General features: G+C 43.9%; 1 non-coding gene across 1 annotated transcript; it reads left to right on the top strand.

Annotated features, from left to right (window-relative positions):
* Positions 1-18668: 18668 nt before the first annotated feature.
* TRNAC-ACA lies at positions 18669-18740 on the top strand. Its single transcript has one exon. It is a non-coding gene; the product is annotated as a tRNA-Cys (tRNA).
* The last annotated feature ends 310 nt before the right edge of the window (positions 18741-19050 follow it).

The following is a 19050-nucleotide window of genomic DNA, read 5'->3' as shown; positions in this document are numbered from 1 at the left end:
TTTCCTCTATGGCAATTTGTTTATTATTTCTTTCTCTTCTGGGGTCAATTTTGACAAATTATTTTTTCCTAATAGAAGTATCAATTTCTTCTAGTTGTCAAAAGTTTATGTACAAAGTGAAGTGTCTCTTCAGTTCAGTTCAGTCACTCAGTCATGTCCGACTCTTTGCAACCCCATGGACTGCAGCATGCCAGGCCTCCCTGTCCATCACCAACTTCCAGAGTTTACTCAAACTCATGTCCATTGAGTCGTCGATGCCATCCAACCATCTCATCCTCTGTCACTCCCTTCTCTTGCCTTAAATCTTTCCCAGCATCAGGGTCTTTTCAAATGAGTCAGTTCTTCGCATCAGGTGGCCAAAGTATTGAAGCTTCAGCTTTAACATCAGTCCTTCCAATGAACACCCAGGTCTGGTCTCCTTTAGGATGGACTGGTTGGATCTCCTTGCAGTCCAAGGGACTCTCAAGAGTCTTCTCCAACACCACAGTTCAAAAGCATCAATTCTTCAGTGCTCAGATTTCTTTATAGTCCAATTCTCACATCCATACATGACTACTGGAAAAACCATAGCCTTGACTAGATGGACCTTTGTTGGCAAAGTACTGTCTCTGCTTTTTAATATGCTGTCTAGGTTGGTCATGACTTTCCTTCCAAGGATTAAGTAAGTGTTAGGTGTTCAGTCGTGCCCGACTCTTTGAGACCCCATGGATTGCAGCCCACCAGGCTTCTCTGTCCATGGGATTTTCCAAGCAAGAACACTGGAGTGGGTTGCCATTTCCTTCTCCAGGGGATCTTCCTGACCCAGGGATCAAACCCGGATCTCCTGCACTGCAGGCAAATTCTTCACTGACTGAGCTATAGGGGAAGCCCAAGAATACTAGAGGGGGTTCCCATTTCCTACTCCAGGGGATCTTCCTGACCCAGGGATCGAGCCTGCATTGCCTGTGGCTCCTGCATTGCAGGCAGATTCTTTACCACTGGGCCACCAGGTAAGCCTTTCCAAGGATTAAGAGTCTTTTGATTTCATGGCTGCAGTCACCATCTGCAGTGATTTTGGAGCCCCCCAAAATAAAATCTGCTACTGTTTCCATTGTTTCCCCATCGATTTGCCATGAAGTGATGGGACCGGATGCCGAGCTTAGTTTTCTGAATGTTGAGCTTTAAGCCAACTTTTTCACTCTCCTCTTTCACTTTCATCAAGAGGCTCTTTAGTTCTTCACTTTCTGCCATAAGGGTGGTGTCATCTGCATATCTGAGGTTATTGATATTTCTCCTGGCAATCTTGATCCCAGCTTGCGATTCATCTAGCCCAGCGTTTCTCATGATGTACTCTGCTGCTGCTAAGTCACTTCAGTGGTGTCCAACTCTGTGCGACCCCATAGATGGCAACCCACCAAGCTCCCCCATCCCTGGGATTCTCTAGGCAAGAACACTGGAGTGGGTTGCCATTTCTTTCTCCAGTGCATGAAAGTGAAAAGTGAAAGTGTACTCTGCATATAAGTTAAATGAGCAGGGTGACAATATACAGCCTTGATGTATCCCTTTTCCTATTTGGAACCAGTCTGTTGTTCCATGTTCTGTTCTAACTGTTGCTTCCTGACCTGCATACAGATTTCTCAAGAGGCAGGTCAGGTGGTCTGGTATTCCCATCTCTTTCAGAATTTTCCAGTTTTTTGTGATTCACACAGTCAAAGGCTTTGGCATAGTCAATAAAGCAGAAGTAGATGTTTTTCTGGAACTCTCTTGCTTTTTCCATGATCCAGCAGATGTTGGCAATTTGATCTCTGGTTCCTCTGCCTTTTCTAAATCCAGCTTGAACATCTGGAAGTTCACGGTTCCCGTATTGTTGAAGTCTGGCTTGGAGAATTTTGAGCATTACTTTACTAGTGCGTGAGATGAGTGCAATTGTGCAATAGTTTGAGCATTCTTTGGCATTGCCTTTGTTTGGGATTGGAATGAAAACTGACCTTTTCCAGTCCTGTGGCCACTGCTGAGTTTTCCAAACTTGCTGGCATATTGAGTGCTTACAATGCTTATAGTTATTTATTTGTATTTATTTTCCACTTGGTATGATTACATTTGTACAAATTTTGTACATTTTTACTTTCTCATTTTTTATTAGGTCACCAAACCACTGATATATTATTGTTTTTGCCCTAAAGAACTAGCACCTGGATTTAGCAGTGTTAAATATTTTCTTTTCTAATTCATTGTTTTGTTTTTGTTTTCTTTAAGATTCCTTCCTTCTGATTTTTTAAGACCATGAGTTTTCCTTTGTTTTACCACGGTCCTACCTCTATCTTATAGGCCTAATATTCAGGGTATTCACTGTCACTATTTTCTACATGGGCTTCCCGGGTGGTGCAGTGGTAAAGAATTCACCTGCCAGTGCAGGAGACACAAGCGATACCGTTTCCATCCCTGAGTTGGGAAGATTCCTTGGAGTAGGAAATGCAACCCCTCCAGTATTCTTGCCTGGAAAACTCCATGGACAAAGGAGGGAGCCTGGCAGGCTGCAGTCCATGGAGTTGCAGAGAGTAGGGCATGACTGGGCACATACACACTTTCTAAACACTTTGAAATTTGGAATTTGATTTCTTCTTGACTCAAGACTTGTTTGAACATTCTAAATTTTATAAGCAGGAAAATATTTTTCGCATCTTATTAATTTTGGGTTATGTTGCGTTGTGATCAGAGAACGTTGTCTCCCTATTCCTACCTTTGTTTTCTTTTTGAATGAATTACATTGTCAGTTTTGTAAACTAATAGGGCCACTTGAAAGGAACGTGCAGTCATTGTTTTTAAGGATAAGTCGATGTGATTATATTTTAGACCTACCTCATTAATTATGTTTTTAGGTGTTTTATATTATTACTCTTTAATGTAAATGTCATGAACTTAGAGAGGTGAATTAAAGCCTCCGGATACTAATTTGTCTGTCTTTGTCTCTTCTTCTATCTCCTGTTGAACAATTATGTATAAGCACATGGATATACATAATTGGGCTTTCATTATGAATTGTAGCGTTTGACATTATTAATTGCTCACCTTTGTAAATCACCTTTTTTTTATGGCTAAGAATACCACTGAATCACAATTTATTTAGTTACACTGTATTGTCAGATATTGAGGTTTTCCTAATTTTTCTTTAGTGTGAAAGAATCCTATTAATTTGAAAAGTGCTAAATAGTATTGTTGTTTTGATCTGCATTTCTTGGCTAGCATTAAGATTTAATATTTCATCATCTTTTTCATTTATCTATTAATGAATCATTAATGTTTATAATAGATGTTTATATAATGTTTATAATAGATGTTCAACAATAGGAAGCTAGGTAAATAAACTTTCAGTATATTAATAGAATGGAATGATAGTAGTTACCATTTATCATGCTTTATACACATTATATCATCTTATCTCTATAACAGTCCTGTAAGGTCATTATTACCATTTTCAAGTGATTCTAAGATTAAATTTTTATATATCAACATACCTAAAATTAATTGCTTGTGTGTCATAGTTTAATTGGCAGTGTTTTTTTTTTCTTTCTTTTTTAGTGGCAAAAAAGGTAATTCTTACAATTGATGGCATACTAGTTTCAGTGAAATATGTTATTTCCCCAGTTTCATAGATTATGGTACTGAATCTCAAAGATGTTAAGTAATTTGCTCAAGGTCAGGCAACTTAAAAATGCCTGGAAGCCTATAGATCAAAATGTTAAAATGGTTCTCTCTGGGTGTAAGGATTATAATTAGTTTTTTCTCTTTTGCTCTTCCATACTGTATGTTTTCTTCAATATATACATATAACTTTTATAATATGAAAAAGAGGAATTGCTCTTTTAAAAAAGGAAAAAATAAAGTTAGATCCCCCAATTCATGCTGTTCATCAAAATTAATCCCAGATAGATTAAATAATTATTTATATAAAAAAATGAGGGAAGTCTAGTCATCCTGAGACTGTGGCATCTGTGTAGTTTTTTCAATGATCCCTAAAATGTTCCCTGAAAATCAATACAGCAGCAAAAGGGGAAAAAAATCTATACTCAATTTCTTCAATAAAATTAGGTGATAGGGACTTCCCTGGAAACCTAGAGGTTAAGATTTCATGTTCCCAATGCAAGGGGCACAGGTTTGATCCCTGGTTAGGGAACTAATATCCTGTATGCCACGCAGCAGGGCACAAAGGAAGGAAGGACAGGAGGGAGAGAGAGGGAGGGGTGAACCAGCTGAGCACTAAAGATTCTCCGTGGACGCCAGTGTACGAGCAGATGTGGCCCAACCACTGAGAGCTGGGGAAGTACATGAGAGCCGGGGATCAGGGGCACCAGGGACTGAAAGTGGACCATCGCTGGCACAGAGCCCCAAAGATCTCTAAAATACTTGCATACCCAAAAGGAGAATAATCCATCCTGAGCAGATGGACATGCCATCCTCTGAGCAAGGCGATCTGAGAGTCACTGAATAATCTGGGATGTGTTCTCCCGAAATGCAAGCTATAGGTGAGGACAGAAAAGGTGATACAGAAAGGTGAATTCTATGATGGGTCTAAGTTCTCAAGGATTTAATAAATATCCAGAAAAAACACACTCCAAGGTGTTAAAGCCTGAAAGGAAATTGCTAGAAACCAAAATTGAACTAAACAAGGAAAGAACGGTAAGAGGAAGTAAGAGCAAAGGTTCAAATAATAGGAAGGAAGTAGTCCGGATGAAGCAAATTCTGCAGTTATTGCAACAGCAAAGTGTGAAGTCTACAGCAGTACTGTTTAATAGGAACATGACATGAGCCACCAAACCAAGCCACTTTTGTGATTTTATATATTCTAGGGGTGGTGGTGTAGTCGCTAAGTTGTGTCCGACTCTTGTGATCCCATGGACTGCAGCCTACCAGTCTCCTCTGTCCATGGCATTTCCCAGGCAAGAATACTGGAGTGAGTTGTCATTTCCTCCTCCAGGGAATCTTCCCAAACCAGGGATCAAACCTGTGTCTCCTGCATTGCAGACAGATTCTTTACCAACTGAGCCACCAGGGAAGCCTATATATTCTAGTATCCATATTCAAAAGTAAATGAAATAAATTTTAATCATGTATTTTATTTAATCCAATATTCTCAAAATATTATTTTAACATGTAATCAATACAAAATTATTAATGTGTTATTTTGTTTTTTTCATACTAAGCTGTATTTTACATCTCAAATTGGACTTAGACTCATTTCAAGAGTGGTTACCACATTTGACAGTAAGAGTCTAAAGATTAGAGAACAAGGCCCATAGAACAATAAGAAACCCAGGAAAAAATTCAGGCTAACTTCTGAGAATCAGGGGCTTCCCATAGCTTAGTTGGTTTAGAATCCACCTGCAATACAGGAGACTCTGGTTTGGTTCCTGGGTCGGGAAGATTTGCTGGAAAAGGGATAGGCTACCCAGTATCCTTGGGCTTCCCTGGTGGCTCAGCTGGTAAAGAATCCACGTGCAATGCAGGAGACCTGGGTTGAGAGGATCCCCTGGAGAAGGAAAACGCTACCCACTCCAGTATTCTGGCCTGGAGAATTCCATGGACTGTATAGTCCATGAGGTTGCAAAGAGTTGTGTAAGGTAAGGGAGTTAGAGAAGGTGAGGTTCAGAATAAGAATGAGACCGGCACTTTACAGGAACAGATCACCTTTAATGAGGCGAGAAGGGGCAGCAGTCAGATTAGTGAGCTGCTGCACTTATCCAAGAAAAGAGTAAGTATATATAAGCATGTATGTGGAAAGCTACTGTTGAAAGGGGGCCTGTTATTCTCCAGGGTTGTTGGGAGTAGTTATCTCTTAAATGGCTGGGGCAAGAAACTTTGGAGATCGGCCAGAGGTTGGACCAGCTGGGAGCTGGGTGTAATGAACCTAATGTCCAATTTTTCCTTCGGGTGAGAGAGTTCTTTGTTTTGCATAGAATGCTGGGGAGAACCTAGAGGGAAATTTTAACTCCAGGCTATTTTGACCCATGTAACTTTCCTTCAGTGGGACAGGACTGAGCAACTTTCACTTCACTTCACTTCTGAGAATTAAAAAAAAATAGTTACACAGAGAGACTACCATTTGAGTTGTTAACAGTAACAACAAAAAATGTAGGGAAAGACACCTGGCCCATTTCTGCCGCTTCCATAGTAACCTTCTTTTAAAACCTAGGAAAAAACCCACCTTTTAAATTGAAGAAACAGAAGAAAAATAAAACTCCACAGAAAGGTTTTTACAAGGGAGAAAAATAGAAATGGAAACAAACCGACTACTAGTCTGGCAGACAAAGAGAACATATGTGGACGCTAAGCTAAATGAGTTGAAAGCAATTAAGAAAATGTGAGAAGCTTTAAGAGAACAGCACATATGAGAAATAGAAGCACTCAGAAATGAGATGGCTGGACAACAGGAGGATTTTAAACAATCTGAGAAAATCAGAAAATAAAGAGGGGGGGAATCACATGAAGTTAAATTAGAAGGAACACAAGGGTAGTAAAGAACACAAAATAGAAGTGAAGAAAATAAAACAGAAGTAAAAGAGCTAAAAAGGATTTGAGAGAAAGTGACAAATGCAAAAGGCAAATGAGATCCAACAAACGCATAATTGAAGGCCCTAAAAGTAACACAGAAGCAGAATAAGTATTTAAAACTGAATTAAAATATTAAAAAAAAAAGATTGAATCTAAATATTGAAAGGGCATACTCAGTCCTATGGGAATTAATCTACAATGGTCAATACCAACACTTAGCTTAGTGATACCGTTGTTCCTTAAAGTAAAAATCTTTTAGGCATTCAAGTTAAAAGTCCAAGTTACTTTTTTAAGTCCTTGAATGGTTTCCTATGGCCAACAAATGGATTTTATTTATTTATTAGTAACCACCAGGTCTTGGTCGAGGCATGGGATCTTCATTGCTTTGTTTGGGATCTTTCCTTGCCGTGCTTGGACTCGAGTCGTAGCGCATAGGCTCAGTACTCAGTTGCGGCACATGGGATCTTATTTCCCTGACCAGCGCTCGAACCCATGTCCCCTGCATCGCAAGGTGGATTCTTTACCACTGGACCACCAGGGAAGTCCCCAAAGTTACTTTTAAGGAAAAGAAAATCTATATGGCATCAAGATTCTAGAGAGTAACATTTTATGTTTTAAAAATGGATCAACATTTTAAAGATATTTCAGTTCAGTTCAGTCGCTCAGTCATGTCTGACTCTTTGCGACCCCATGAATCGCAGCACACCAGGCCTCCCTGTCCATCACCATCTCCCAGAGTTCACTCAAACTCACGTCCATCGAGTCAGTGATGCCATCCAGCCATCTCATCCTCTGTCGTCCCCTTCTCCTCCTGCCCCCAATCCCTCCCAGCATCAGAGTCTTTTCCAATGAGTCAACTCTTCGCATGAGGTGGCCAAAGTACTGGAGTTTCAGCTTTAGCATCATTCCTTCCAAAGAACACCCAGGGCTGATCTCCTTTAGGATGGACTGGTTGGATCTCCTTGCAGTCCAAAGGACTCTCAAGATATTTAAGGGAGGGGGAAATGGCCAAAGACTTTAGATTAGGGCAAATTCTCCTTCAAATATAAAGAATACCAATCAAATAGTTAAGAATGTGCAAGACCCCATGGATTGTGGGTCTACTAAGACTCTGTGCTCATGGACATCACAAGGACCAGTGGCAGATGGACATACTGGGCAAGTCTCCTTCGCTCATGCACAGGCTCAAGTCCCATCAGACTTGACTTACAAAACGCAGATTCAAAGAGAAAATCATTAAGAATCTTAGGATAGCAAAAGCAGAGCATTAAGCCAAACGTGGTCCCCTTTGCAGTGTAGGACCCTCTGTGATCGCACAGGTTATACAAGCACATGAAACCATCTCTGGGTGATGCCCAGTGTTTGGTGAAGTGTTTGGTGAACCATCCACCTTATCTCCCTCCTCTGCTTTCTCTGCAATACCCCACTCTCAATTGGAGTCAATGTATTCCTAAAACACAGAATTAACCACGCCCACCTCCTTCTTAACACCACCCCTTCCCCTTCCCATCACTCTCCCATAATAAGACAGGTTACCTTGGCCGGCCCACTTTTTTCCTCTCTCATCTCTTTCTCTCCTGCTCCACATCCTTACCCCAGGCCCTGGCCAACCCAAACACTACCATGTCCCAAACAAAACCCCAGTTCCGCACTCACCTCCTCCTAGTCTCCCTTCTCAGGGGTCAGCACTCCTGTCTGCTCGGCTGTAGAAATCTGGGGTCATTCTTGTCTCTTCTCCCTCAAGGCCCACATTTAGTTTGCTGTATCTTTCATGAATCACCTCTTGAACCTTTTCTTGTCAGGATCCTTGACATTCCTGTTCATTTGTTGTTCCGTTTCATCTACTTTGCAGTATTCCACCCTGGGAGCAACCTGTCTTCTTCCTGCTTGTTGTTTAGTCACTAAGTTGTGTCCAACATTTTTGCAACCCTGTGGACTGTAGCCCGCCAGGCTCCTCTGACCATGGGATTTCCCAGGCAAGTATACTGGGGTAGGTTGCCATTTCCTACTCCAGGGGATCTCCCCAGCCCAGGGATCGAATCTGTGCCTCCTGCATTGGCAGGTGGATTCTTTATTGCTGAGCCACCAGGGAAGCCCACCTTCCTGAATACACACAACAAAAAAGCCTTCGGGGGAGAATGCGACAACCACAAGGACTGCGCCTCTGGAAGATCAACGTCTCCTGTACACCTCCAGGTCCACAGTTTCTCTCTTCTGTCTTTCTTAGAGGAATTAGGAAAGTGTTCTCTGTCTAGGATTACTATCCCAGTGGAACAATTAAAGGAAGGCTAAAATGTCCACTTGCTATATGCAGGCATGTTCTACAGTGGCCCTTACATGAGTTAGTACTCATGTAAATATTACCATTATAGAAATGAAAAAAGTGAAGCATGGGGCTTCCCTGGTGGTACAGTGGATAAAAATCCATCTGCCAATGCAGGGGACACAGGTTTGATCCCTGGTCTGGGAAGATTCCGCATGCCGTGGAGCAACTAAGCCCATGCACTCCGACTACTGAGCCTGAGCTCTACAGCCTGTGAACCACAAGTACTGAAGCCCATGCACCAACAGCCTGTGCTATACAACAGAGGAGCCACCGCAATGAGAAGCCTGCCCACCACACCAAGGAGTAGCCCCTACTCACCGAAACTACGGAGAGCCTGTGTGCAGCAACGAAGACCCAACGCAACCAAAAAGTAATTAATTACTTTATTTTTTTAAAAGTGAGGCACTGAGAGGTTAAGTGATTATCTCAAGGTCAAACATCCAGTGAAGTGCAGGAGGGATTCAAACCCAGGTAGACAGGCTCCAGGGCCCCTGAATTTTAGCCACTATAACACAGCCCTGAAAGGACTGAAGACATGTTCAGAAGTAAATGAAAATGGAAGCAGGGCTTGTTAAAACCATGGACACAGCTAAGTACAATAGTTAGTGGGAAATTTATGGCAGCAAATAAATTATATTTAATTATCAAGAAATAAGAAAATGAATAAGAACAAACCAGCACAAATCAAAAAAGGAAAAAACAGTAGAGATACTAGTCATGAAATAGTTAAGAGAAAATAGAGAGGAGTAACAAAACCAAAATGTTCTAGAAAAAAATAATTAAAAGAGAGAGAAGTTAGTAATAATAAAAGAGTATTATGAAGAGCTAGATGCTAACAAATACTTAGGTATATAGGAAAACTACTTAGCCATATAGGAAAACATAAAGTGCCAAAATTTGTTCAAAAGGAAGCAAACCTGAAGAGGTATATTAAACTTGAACAGATAAACATTAAGCAAATTGAATGGGCAGTCAGATATCTTCTCTTTCTACCCTTCCACCCAACAAAAAACCTAGGTCCAGAAGATTTTAAATGCATGCACATAAGAATTTTTCTAAGCCTCAAGAAACTATCTTCTATTTTATTCAAGTTGCTCCAGAAGACAGAAAAATAGAGAACTTGGCCCAGCTGATTTTTGGGGGGTAATACAATGCTTCTTCAAAAATCATATAGGAAAAAAGCAAAAAGAAAAATCACAGGCCTATTTCACTTATAGGCAGATCAAAAGTCCAAAACAAATTACTTGCTAACTAAATCCAGCAATGTATTAAAAGTAATCATCATATTCAAGGAATATAAGGACAATTCAGCATCAGAAAAAGTTACCATTTAATTCAACATTAATAGGGGGAGAAAAACAATATATGATAATCTCAAATAATACAGAAAAGGCATTTGATAACTTACAGGGCTCTTTTATGATTCGAAAAACAACTCCTACAACCCTTGGAGTAGAAGACTTCCCTGGTAGTCCAGGAAAGAATGTGTCTGACAAAGCAGAGGACATGGGTTCAATCCCTGCTTTGGGAAGATTCCACATGCCTTGGGGCAATTAAGACTTCGTGCCCCAGAATACGTAGGCTCTTCACAAGAGCAGCCACCACAATGAGAAGCCCAAGCACCACAGCTAGAGAGTAGTCTCTGCTCACTGCAACTAGAAAAAGCCTGCACACATCAGTCAAGACCCAGCAGCAAAAAATAGATACATTTTTTTTTAACTTAGAGCAGAAAAAAATCTACTTAATTTGATAAAGTTTATACATCCCCAAACAAGTAATATACACAATATAGTATATATCTTTATGTACTAGTTATTCAGTTGAGTTCAGTTCACTTGCTCAGTCGTGTCCGACTCTTTGTGACCCCATGAATTGCATGCAGCACGCCAGGCCTCCCTGTCCATCAACTCCCAGAGTTCACTCAAACTCTCGTCCATCGAGTCAGTGATGCTATCCAGCCATCTCATCCTCTGTCGTCCCCTGCTCCTCCTGCCCCCAATCCCTCCCAGCATCAGGGTCTTTTCCAATGAGTCAACTCTTCTCATGAGGTGGCCAAAGTACTGGAGTTTCAGCTTTAGCATCATTCCTTCCAAAGAAATCCCAGGGCTGATCTCCTTTAGGATGGACTGGCTGGATCACCTCGCAGTCCAAGGGACTCTCAGGAGTCTTCTCCAACACCACAGTTCAAAAGCATCCGTTCTTCGGTGCTCAGCCTTCTTCACAGCCCAACAGTGCCAACTTTGTTGGCAAAATAGTGTCTCTGCTTTTTTATATGCTATCTAGGTTGGTCATAACTTTAGGAAGTCCCTAATAACTGAGATCATTTGACTAGTATTCATATTAGGAATTCTAAATAATACTATAAGGCAGTAAGATTGTGAGGTTTGAAAGGGAAGCCACAAGACTGTCATTATTTGTAGATATGATTACCCATCTAAGGTACCAATAATGAACAGATCAGTTATTAGAACTAATATGAAAGCTCAGTTAAGATTGCTCAGACCCAAGGTTTACCTAGCCAAAATAAAAATCCCAGAATTTTCTATACCAGAAATTGCCAACTAGTAAAATATAAAAAGTGAAAGACCAAAAAACATAATAAATGTAATATGTAATGAAATCATAAATGTAAGAGGATGCAATTAAAAATAAAATACATCACAATCGCAACAAAAATTATTTAGTGTCTGAGAATTAATCTAAGAATCTATAAGAACTCTGTGACTTGAACTTTAAAACTTGAGTAATTGACCACCTGGATAGGATGACTTAACATTATAATCGAGTCAGCTTTTCCCAGATTAATTCATAAATTCACCACAATCCCAATCATAACTACAGTTACATATATATACGTGCTCAGTCATGTCTGACTCTTTACAGCTGCATGGACAGTAACCTACCAAGCTCCTCTGTTCATGGAATTTTCCAGGCAAAAATACTGGAGTGGGTTGCCACCTCCTACTTTGTGGGATCTTCCTGACCCAGGGAGCAAACCTGAGTTTCTTGTGTCTCCTGCATTGGTAGGCAGATTCTTTACCACTAGCACCATCTGGGAAGCCCCATATATATATTAATATATGTATGTGTATATATGTGTGTGTGTTTGCTTTAAAAACTTGGTAAATCTGCTCCAAAAAATTACATGCAGTAATGGAAGGTACATGAAGAACTAAGTGAACTTAAAAAAGAGGGGGGAGGAATAAGGGGGTACACCTTCCTACAAAATAGTAAAGTGAAAGTGTTAATCGCTCAGTCACTCTTTGCGACCCCATGGACTGTAGCCCATCTGGCTCCTCTGTCCATGGAATTCTCCAGGCAAGAAGACTGAAGTGGGTATTCCCTTCTCCAGGGGATCTTCGTGACCCAGGGATCAAACCCAGGTCTCCTGTGCTACAGGCAGATTCTTCACCATCTGAGCCACCAGGGAATAAGATCAGGGATAAAGTCATTGTAATAATAATAACAAAAAATCTGTAGTGTTGGCACAAGAACAGATAAATAAATCAACAGAAATAAATGGAGACCTCAAAGACCCACCTCTGTCTATATAGGAACTTAAGAGGGCAAAAAGAGGTGACGCTGCACACCAATGGGAAAAGGATGGATTGTTTTGCACACAGAGTAGCGAAAACAAACTCAATCTATTAAGAAAATCATAACTAGGTTCCTGTTCAGTCTCACATGCTAAGTGGCCTCTAGGTGAACTAAAGATCTCAGTGTGAAAGTTAAAAATCATAGGGTTAATATAAACATATGTGGGAGGATACCTTTGGGCTTATGGAAAGGTAAGGAAGCTTATTTTACAAAATTTTTAAAGCACAAACCATATATTGCACAAATTTGCTGAATTTGATTACGTCAAAATTAAGAGGTTGTGTTCAAAAATAAATAAATAAATAACTTGGACCAATTAAGAGTCAGACAATAGGACTGAGATTTTTTTCAGAGTCTGAAACTGACAAGGGATTAACATCTAGAATCTACAAGGAACTCTGTAAAGCAACAAGAAGAGGACATCAACTCCAATAGAAGAATGGGCAAATGATATGACAGGCAATTTACAGAAAAGGAAACCCCAAAAGCTAATAAGCACATGAAGCGATGCTCAAACTCATTAGTAGTCAAAGAAATGCAAATTAAAACAAGATAGCACTTTACACCTTTAGACTGGCAAAGGCTACAAAGCTGAGTAATACCAATTAATGGCAGAAATGAGGAAGATAGGATCCCTCACACATGGCCGACGGGAGTGTAAATTGGTAAAGCCTTTCTGGAGAGAGATCCCAAACTACTTATGCAAATTCACACACACACACACACACACACACACACACACACCCCCCAAAGAAATGCTAACACATGTGCACAATGGGAAATCTACAAGGATGTTTGCTGCAGGTTTTCAGAGGGAAAGAATAGCAATCTGGGTTGGCCCTCACTATTATTAAGAAGCAAAGGAACAAATGTACAGATAACAACACAGATGGATCCTAAAAAACAGTGCCAATTGGAAAAATAAGAGAACAGTAATAAGATAGGATACCACTTACATAAATTATAAATACCTGCACACCCTGTGGTATGCATGTATCCTCCCTAAACCTCCAGTGAGCCGGCCACTTTCTGCTTGTCTGTATCAGCATGATGTCATTGATGTAATAGATCAATGAGATGTTTTGTGCAATCAAGAAGAAGGCTGGAACTCCTTGGACTATTTGATGACAGAGGATGGGAGACTTAATATTACCCTGGGGCAAAACTATAAATTACTATGTTTGCTGTTCTGTTTCAGATCCTCTTTTTGGACTGGAGTAGAAAAGAAGTTCACCAAGTCAATGGCCGCACATCACGAACCTGAGGCTTTAATAATCTGCTCCAGTGATACCACCCTTGACATGACAGCTGCAATCAGGACCACAGTGACTGACAGGTGGAATGAGATTCTTCTGGGGGTGGGGGGTGGGAAGAGGCTGCCTCAAAGAGAAGGGGCAGCTCCTCTGTTCAACCTGGTGGGAAAGAAGAGAGTACAGATCCTGTAACCAAGATGTTGGGTGACTGAGCGGAGCGGCTATGCATCTGATGGTTTCTCTTTCCTTTATGAAGACTTGCCATTTACATTTATCGTTACTGGGGGAGAATTTTCTTGAAGATGCCATTTTTGAAGGCAATCTCATATTTCATCTCATCCCAGTCAATTGACCAATCCCCTGTTTTGACACACAGGCACCACCTGGTACAGCGGTGCTCAGCCCACATCCCTGGGAGGCCCACCACTTTCAGCACCTCCTTCTCCTTGAGGTGCTGCATGAATGGGTTCTCCCTGCCCTGGGGTCTTGCTTCCATGAGCTTCTTGAGCACATCCCTGCCTATGAAACCCACTTCCATTCCACCCACCCATGACGAGCCCTTTGGCAGGGAGGCTGGCTTCTCCAGCAATGTCCCTCCAACGATGTGCATCTACAGGTAGATACCCACTCAGGATCTTAAGGACAAAAATATTTGTCCATAGACTTACAAAAACGCCAGACCCATTTGTGCCCACAGTGCATCCAAATATACAAGCTGACATTCACACAGACTTACTCATACACACTCACCTTACTCACCTACACGCTCACATACAGCATTTGCTCCTATACACGTGCCCACATGAACATACCACCTACACACATGCTTAGACTTTCAGGCCCTGCCCTACTGCTGCTACTGCTAAGTCGCTTCAGTCGTGTCCAACTCTGTGTGACCCCATAGGCGGCAGCCCACCAGGCTCCCCCGTCCCTGGGAATCTCCAGGCAAGAACACTGGAGTGGGCTGCCATTTCCTTCTCCAATGCATGAAAGTGAAAAGTGAAAGTGAAGTCGCGCAGTCGTGTCCAACTCCTAGCGACCCCATGGACTGCAGCCTAACAGGCTCCTCCGTCCATGGGATTTTCCAGGCAAGAGTACTGGAGTGGGGTGCCGTCGCCTTCTCTGAGACCCTGCCCTAGGAACGTCTATTCTGAGACACTGGGACACATGTACACACTCAGTACATACGTGCATGTGACACATACATATTATTCTGGTTATCTACGGTTGCACAGCAAGACTACCCTAAACTTGGTGGCAAGAAGCAATAACCATTTTAGTAGGCTCTCAAGGGACAGCTTGTTCTGCTCCACTATGACCAAGACCTTAGCTGGGAAGAATCCCATGACTGGAAGCATCTTTGCTCACATCTCTGACACCTGGAACCACTTGAATGGCTGAGTGCTCATCAGGCATCTCTCTCTCTGAGATCTCACAGCCTGTCCATGTGGCCTCTCTAGCATGGTGGCCTGGGAGTAGTTGGGGTTCTTAAATAGCAGCTCAGGACTCCAAGAGGGAGTGCTCAAGGTGAACACGGTGTGACCTTTTATAACCTAGCCTTGGAAATCACAAAGCATCACGTCTGTCCCCCTATTTAGTCAAAACAGTCACAAGTCCTCCCAGATTCATGGGAGAAAACAGACCCCCCCTCTCTTGATGGGAGAAATGTGAAATAATGTGCAACCATGTTTTAAAAGGCCACACATCTGCACACACACTTATACACACACACATCCACGTCTTCCCAGGGGGTGCAGCGGTAAAGAAGGTGCTTGCCAATGCAGGAGATGTAAGAGACGAGGGTTCGATTCCTGGGTCAGGAAGAGAGGAGGAAATGGCAACCCACTCCAGTCGTCTTGCCTGGAGAATCCCATGGACAGAGGAGCCTGGTGGGCTACATACAGCCCATGGGTAGCAAAGAGTCAGACTCGACTGAGCGACTGAGCACACACATATATGTGTATATATACACACAATACACATCTACACATGAACACACACACTCAGGCCTTGTCCTCAGAAGCTCTGAGAGCAGACTTAGATAAACACATACATGTATACAAATACACATGGGATGCAGACACATCCACCCACAGTCGTGCCTGGCACCCAACGCACACACACACAAGCTCACAGCCAGAAATTCTGTCCCAGAGGTGCTCACTCCAACACCTGCAGCCATAGCTGCCTGCTCCCTGCCTCATTCCTGGCTGAGCTGGGGGCCAGGATGGGCCAGAATGGCTTGGCTGGTATGGCTTGGGCCCTCTCTCCTCACCACTCTTCCCTGGTGGCAGGGGCCTGGCAAGAAGGAAAACAAATAACCTTGCGGTGTTTAAATAAGCAAAGTTTTGTGCAAAGCAGAGGTTAATGTACTTTATTGTTCAATGTCATGTTTATAGTGGATTGGTGGAGGGAAAAATGTGATTAATTGCCCTGAAGCCCATGGATCTACAATTATTTGGTTGTTGTGAACAAATAAAGGACTACAGTATTCATCATATTCAAATGAGGCAGCAGAATAAATGATGGCGGGCCGGGTAGGAACAAAACCCAGGCGTGTTCCCGCACAATCGGAAGGCGACTGGCGCCTTGTCAACCAGACGCAGGGTGGTGGCGGGAGCCGAACCCGTTTGTCTCTGTACCGCCAGCAAGGGCTAGGCTGACCCTGCAGGTGCCAGCGTTAATTCATGTCACACCTCGCGCCTCCATCCTTTCTGGGATGAAAACCAGGCGCCAATTTCATAATAAAGACTTGTTTCTGACGAGGCCCGGTTTGGGGCGGGGGCACCGATCTTCATTAGGGCCCCTTTCCCGGGCGCACTCGTTACAGAACACAGGTACTGGCTAAATGTGTCCGATCATTCATCATGATTTTGCCCTCCACTTTGTCACAGCGTGGGGATTTAAGGAAGATAGATGGTACAAGATGTTGTCTCCTCCACAGACGCTTTCTGCTCTGGTAAGTGTGTCCGATGCAGAATTATTTTGCCACTTTATTATTTCCTAGTGAGTGTTTGTCAGAGCTTCGCCTCTTGGAAGGAGCGAGTTGTTTCCTGTCACTCAGGGATGTCGCGGGAGCCGTGATGCTTGGCTGGGCTCGCCAGCCAGCTGGAACCCGGGCAGGGTCCCCAGGCAGGGCTGTGGGGGGGTCTGGGGAGTCTGGGCCACAGGGCGAATGTCAAATCCAACAGAAATGGGGGTGGGGGGGCTGGCTCTGGGAGCAGGAGGGGCATGGGGTGTTTGGACACAGTGGGCTGGGGGGGTTAAGGGGGCATATTTCAGGACCTGGACTGGCCATAGGCCAGCTGGCTGCACGGGGAGCTGTTCAAACCCGTGTCCAAAGGGCTGGAAGAGCTTGGCCTTGAGATGATCCAGCTGGAGAGAGTATGGGCAAGATTGGGGCCCTGTGGGGATGCTGATGGCCTTAAGGCAGCATGGCCAAATTCTCGTGCCTGCTCCTGGCACCAGATGAGCTTCCTTCCCTGATCAGGACAGCCGAGGGGGCATGGCGTGACCAGCAGGGATACCAGGTAGGTGAAGATCACAAGAATCTGAAGATGGGGATGCCTTCAGCTGGAAGCGCAAAGTCCAGCCCAAGAGCCCTGGAAACACTAGAACATCATTCCAGGCAGTGCTGGCCCTCCAGGTGGGGGCCCTGGAATCCAAAGGTAAATCTAATGTTGGGGAGAAGGTGGGGTATCCAGGAGCCACCAGCCCATGGTCCTTCTTCACTTGCGTCTGCTCTGCCGGGGTCTCTCCATTGGCCCCATCCTCCGGGGCTCCTGCTTCCCACTGCCACAGCTGGCTGGACCAGTGACACTCAGCTGTCCCAGTCTTAGGCTCACAGAAGAGAAATCTACTTTTGCTTTGCTCTCCCCTTCAGTGTAGGCTGGCTGGAGCCGTGAATCCAAAAGGAATACTCCTTGGAGGTTCAGGGGAAGCTTACGGAAACCAGCTTAGGAGGAGCCCATGCAGAGGTGCCTGGGCGCAGGGACCTAGGAGAGGGCACCCTGCCTTCCTCTGGCCCCAAGATGCCCCTGCTGGGGTCCAACTTGTCGATGCATCCTCCTCCTCCGTGTCTCTCCAGAGGCAGGGCACGTAGGATAAAGAGCACAGTTTGGGAATCACACAGGCCTAGGTTCAAGGCACGGACTAGGTGCAATGTGTTTGGTCCTCCGTTTGCCCATCTGTAAAATAGGGACACTGAAATGGCAGCCTCCTTGGAAGAAGGCTGTGTGGCGGTTCCCGACACATCGCAGGCTTTCTGCCAACTCAGATATGCCCTCCCTGCCTCCTCTCTCTGGTTTCTGGCCACTGGGAGTCCCTCATTCACCCCTGACCTGAATCCCGTGGGTCCAGGTGGCTCTCCCATGTGGCCTCTGTGGCCCCCCGGGCATCCTGACTAGCATTCAGAAGGGTCTGCATAAGACAGAGCTGCCTTTCTGCCCATGCACAACACCGCCTTCCTTTTGTGGCAAAGTCCAATAAGGAATCTTGACAGCTCGTAGCAGCTAACTCCCCGGGCCTCTCCCCAGCCCTCCTCCTGCCCGGCTCTAGCTGAGCCCTGGGATACAGGCCCTGCTCTTAGGAGTAGGGTGGCAGGAGAGAAGTGTGAGCAGACATTCACTCCAGACACATGTCACCCTGCGGGTGCAGCTCCCAGGTCAGAAGTCCCCAGGTGATGGGTATTCACTTCCTGAGCCCCCGTTCCAGCTGGACCCATTGCTGGTGCTTTTCCCACAGCTGAGTCGGTGAAGCAAAACTGATCAAGAGGCGCCACTCTCACTCCCACTCTGCAGCTGAGAAAACTGAGTCTGTGGACGGAAACAAGGCTCCCTAGATCTGGCCGGAGTCAGCTGTGGAGGAGGGAGGGATTTGAATTTCGAAGCTCCTGGTTTCGCGCATCCCTTGCAGACCAGCTGATTGGCTCACTGATGGAGCAGCTGCAATTATTGACACCTACTTCCCTGGTGGCTCAGACGGTAAAGTGTCTGCCTACAATGTAGGAGACCCAGGTTCAATCCCTGGCTTGGGAAAGATCCTCTGGAGAAGGAAATGTCAACCCACTCCAGTACTCTTGCCTGGAAAATCCCATGGACAATGAGCGTGGTAGGCTACAGTCCATGGGGTTGCAAAAAGTTGGATACAACTGAGCGACTTCACTTCACTGTATCCAATCAGAATTCAATCCCAGCTGGGCTTTTTTTGTTTCCTATTCCAGATGGTGTGACTGCAGCCATGAAATTAAAAGATGCTTGCACCTTGGAAGAAAAGTTATGACCAACCTAGACAGCATATTAAAAAGCAGAGACATTACTTTGCCAACAAAGGTCTGTCTAGTCAAGG

The sequence above is a fragment of the Bison bison genome, unplaced genomic scaffold (assembly GCF_000754665.1).
Source record: "Bison bison bison isolate TAMUID 2011002044 unplaced genomic scaffold, Bison_UMD1.0 scf7180017864193, whole genome shotgun sequence".
Classification (NCBI taxonomy): domain Eukaryota; kingdom Metazoa; phylum Chordata; class Mammalia; order Artiodactyla; family Bovidae; genus Bison; species Bison bison.
This window is presented reverse-complemented; position numbering and strand designations above follow the sequence as displayed.